This window comes from Ostrinia furnacalis, unplaced genomic scaffold (assembly GCF_004193835.3).
Source record: "Ostrinia furnacalis isolate ACB-3 unplaced genomic scaffold, ASM419383v2 OfSCF7506, whole genome shotgun sequence".
In the NCBI taxonomy this organism is placed as follows: Eukaryota; Metazoa; Arthropoda; class Insecta; order Lepidoptera; family Crambidae; genus Ostrinia; species Ostrinia furnacalis.
In genome coordinates, this window is record NW_021137745.1 from 4,435 (window position 1) to 9,051 (window position 4,617).

At 43.2% G+C, this 4,617-nt stretch overlaps 2 non-coding genes across 2 annotated transcripts; both read right to left on the reverse strand.

Moving 5' to 3' along the window:
- Positions 1 to 475: 475 nt before the first annotated feature.
- Positions 476 to 632, reverse strand: LOC114364940 (5.8S ribosomal RNA). Its single transcript, XR_003656892.1, has one exon. It is a non-coding gene; the product is annotated as a 5.8S ribosomal RNA (ribosomal RNA).
- Positions 633 to 914: 282 nt separating this feature from the next.
- LOC114364941 (small subunit ribosomal RNA) lies at positions 915 to 2,817 on the reverse strand. Its single transcript, XR_003656893.1, has one exon. It is a non-coding gene; the product is annotated as a small subunit ribosomal RNA (ribosomal RNA).
- Positions 2,818 to 4,617: the final 1,800 nt, after the last annotated feature.

A 4,617-nucleotide genomic window follows, 5' to 3' on the forward strand; every position in this document is an offset into this window, starting at 1 on the left:
GAAGGTAATAAATATGAAGCAGCTGATTGAATGCCTTAGATTTTGTAGTGACACCACTAAAACAAACATAGAAATACCTTTTTTGACTGATTTTGACAATTTTTTATGTGCTGTTTCTTGTTATCCTAGGTAGACTGTAAATTTTTAAATACGTACTTATTGATAGCTTGGAAATGGTTCCTATCTGCTCTAAACCACAACTAAAGTTGTTTTGTGCTTCTATTCCCTTTTTGGGTATTACAGCTATGTGATTGNCCCGGGTGGGCGGTGGGCGGTATGTGCACATACAGACACATATCGAAGAGTCGCGCTACGGTCACGAACGAGTGTGTGAAATCAGCGAACGACAATATCGAATATTTGAACGGACCCAACGAAATGCATACAACGAGTGTACACGACCAAGTCGAGAACCGTCAGTTGCGCACGAAAGACAGAATCGTTCGGCGCAGTGTGGTCATTGTTTTTATGCAGCCGGCCCTCAGACAGGAGTGGTCCTGGATGTGTCTCCACGGACCGCAATGTGCGTTCGAAATGTCGATGTTCAAATGTGTCCTGCAGTTCACACTATGACGCGCAGTTAACTGCGTTCTTCATCGACCCGCGAGCCAAGTGATCCACCGTCCAGGGTAATGGTTTATAGTGGTTATAAATAAACAATAATAATAATAATTTTATAAATGTCTGAAAAATATACAATTTTCAACCGCATGAATTTGTCATTTTACGAACGTACGAAAACTACTGAGATCGCGGATTTTCAATCTGTACATGTAGAATATCGTACGACGCCAATCGTCGAACGATCTCATAATTAAACGAGACCTTCCTTCGATCAGAACTTTTGTTTGTGTCTGGATTATTGTATGATCATTCCCACATGACACTTGTGTATCACATGTGAACGTACACGTTAATGATCCTTCCGCAGGTTCCCCTACGGAAACCTTGTTACGACTTTTACTTCCTCTAAATGATCAAGTTTGGTCAACTTCCCAGCAACGCCGACGGCCGTGAAGCCACCGCGTGTCGGTCCGAAGACCTCACTAAATCATTCAATCGGTAGTAGCGACGGGCGGTGTGTACAAAGGGCAGGGACGTAATCAACGCGAGCTTATGACTCGCGCTTACTAGGAATTCCTCGTTTATGGGGGATAATTGCAAACCCCAATCCCCAGCACGAAGGAGTTTCAACGGGTTGCCCGGGCCTCTAGGCCTGGGAGAACATGCTGATTCCTTCAGTGTAGCGCGCGTGCGGCCCAGGACATCTAAGGGCATCACAGACCTGTTATTGCTCAATCTCGTGCGGCTCGAAGCCGCCGGTCCCTCTAAGAAGAATTTTAATACGTCGCCAGTGAGTTGCGTGACGTGAGCCACGCACACCTAAATGACGACGCCTATTTAGCAGGCTAGAGTCTCGTTCGTTACCGGAATTAACCAGACAAATCGCTCCACCAACTAAGAACGGCCATGCACCACCACCCACCGAATCAAGAAAGAGCTGTTAATCTGTCAATCCTTCCGGTGTCCGGGCCTGGTGAGATTTCCCGTGTTGAGTCAAATTAAGCCGCAGGCTCCACTCCTGGTGGTGCCCTTCCGTCAATTCCTTTAAGTTTCAGCTTTGCAACCATACTCCCCCCGGAGTCCAAAATCTTTGGTTTCCCGAAAGCTGCCCGCCGAGCCATTGTAGTAACGTCGGCGGATCGCTAGATGACATATTTACGGTTAGAACTAGGGCGGTATCTAATCGCCTTCGAACCTCTAACTTTCGTTCTTGATTGATGAAAACACCTTTGGCAAATGCTTTCGCTGATGTTCGTCTTGCGACGATCCAAGAATTTCACCTCTAACGTCGCAATACGAATGCCCCCAGTTATCCCTATTAATCATTACCTCGGAGTTCTGAAAACCAACAAAATAGAACCGAGATCATATTCTATTATTCCATGCACGAAATATTCAAGCAGCATTTTGAGCCCGCTTTGAGCACTCTAATTTGTTCAAAGTAAAATTGTCGGCCCATCTCGACACTCACTGAAGAGCACCGCGATAGGATTTTGATATTGAACCGACGTTTGACCGTCGGCTCACCGACGATATGCTCCGCAAACGTGTCAGTATCACCGCGGATGCGGTGCACCGACAGCGCGGCGCACAAATGCAACTACGAGCTTTTTAACCGCAACAATTTTAGTATACGCTATTGGAGCTGGAATTACCGCGGCTGCTGGCACCAGACTTGCCCTCCAATTGTTCCTCGTTAAAATATTTAAAGTGTACTCATTCCGATTACGAGGCCTCGTAAGAGTCCCGTATCGTTATTTTTCGTCACTACCTCCCCGTGCCGGGAGTGGGTAATTTGCGCGCCTGCTGCCTTCCTTGGATGTGGTAGCCGTTTCTCAGGCTCCCTCTCCGGAATCGAACCCTGATTCCCCGTTACCCGTGACAACCATGGTAGTCGCAGAAACTACCATCGAAAGTTGATAAGGCAGACATTTGAAAGATGCGTCGCCGGTGCTGGACCGTGCGATCGGCAAAAGTTATCCAGATTCATCAAAATTAACGACTTCGAACGCGAGGCCCTCCGTCGATTGGTTTTGATCTAATAAAAGCACTCGTCCCATCACTGGTCAGAGTTCTGATTGCATGTATTAGCTCTAGAATTACCACAGTTATCCAAGTAACTGAGTAAGATCTAAGGAACCAAAACTGATATATTGAGCCATTCGCGGTATCGCCCTAATACGGCTTGCACTGAGACATGCATGGCTTAATCTTTGAGACAAGCATATAACTACTGGCAGGATCAACCAGGGAGCTTACACATATTATACATATGATAGCTCTCGTTAAAGAATATTAACGAAGAGTGTGTTTGGTGTGTCTATAGCCCAATTCGACGTTTGACCGACCGAACTGGGCTTGACTACTGTGTNTGTGATTGATTTTTAATTTTATAAAATAAAAATAAATCAAAACAATTTGTAGTGTGGAGTGTCGTGTCGCGACGGTGCATCAAAGTGGTCATTAATAAAACAAGCGCCCGAAGGACATAAATCGCAGCTGTGCAGTGCGGCCGGACGGTGTCCATGTCACAGGACAGTGACCAACGAGACTCAACGCTACGGTATGAGTACACGGGGAAACGTTGCTTATTGTATGTTGTCGTAGTAGGCACACTTGTTCTACAGGAAAACTACTCAATATGTCCGTATTATCCGTAGGTAACTAATTCGATATTTACGAGTATCTCTATCTTATTAGACTTACTATCTTTGCGTTACAGAGTATTGAAAACGAAAACGTTAGTTACACTGGATCACCAGCGTGCGGCGTAGCTAATTAATTTCTCTCTATAAAGATTGTGACTTGTCTGTGTATAATGCGCTCTTTTGAAGTCTTTTGTAATTTACAATAATAATTATTAAGTTATAATTTTTATGATTTTTTTTTTCTTATTACCTGCCTGTATTCCTTCTGTGCTGCCCGCTTATTGCGTGTCCTCCGGCGGATAAATACTTTTACGGAGTGCTTTTCCGTCGGCGGAGAGGCGCAGCAACCTCAAAGGGACCTGCTGAAATTCAGTGTCAAGGCATTCCACGTCATGTCTCAGCATTAGCTGAACGGGCCCCTATTTTGCAGGGCACAATATGTATTTTTGTAATTGATTTATTTATCTGTATTTTTTTTTTGTTCTTTAAAGGAACTTTATTTACAACTAGCGGCCGCCCGCGACTTCGTACGCGTGGATCCCGTTTTACCCCCTTNTTCTATAATTCCAGAGGAGTTTTCTTTTATTTTTGCTGCAGAGTTTAATGCCTCGAGAAATCCACTTTTGTTTTTTTCTAATGTTTATATTAACTAGTTTGAAAGGAAAGCATAAATCATAGAACATGCGTATCGTCTCATATAGAGAGTTATATGCATCATTGACGTTGTTATGCTTATAGATCTCGGAAAAGCTTAAGCTTCCTATAGCGTTGTGGAATTTTATAAAATTTTCCTTACAAAAATCCCGTTTTTGAATACGCCATCGACTTATTAGACACTTTTTATTGACTGGACATTTTAGTAATTGTGCTGAATGGTCTGATAGGTTGAGGTCAAGTACATCAGCTTTACAATGACAGATATTAGTGGCAAAGTTATCTATACAGGTCTTACTACTTAGCCTAGTTGGTATTTTAATTTGCAATTTAAGATTATAATTGTGGAGCAGGTGCTCAAAATCTATACACATTCTATTTTTGTTGAGAATATTAATGTTAAAATCTCCACAAATTACAATTTTCTTTTTGTGAGAATGACTAAGATNAATTTCAAGGGAAAAAACACCGCCTCCTGTGCTTGTTTTTGTACAAGAGCATAAGTTAATTAGAACGTCCCCATGACGATATCTATGCTGGCATGATGGATGTGAGATCGTGTTCAATGGCACTGAAGCGAATGAGTCTTCAGTCTTCGTTGAACTGGCTGTGACTTGCACCGCAGCTCGAGCTCGCTTGGAATATTAAGTTGCTATTGCACCCAATAAGGCAGAAAGCGGCGGTTTCGCAGTGTTACACTTAACCAATGGGCATTATTTATTTAATGTTTAAAGTCATTTAGACAAAAGAT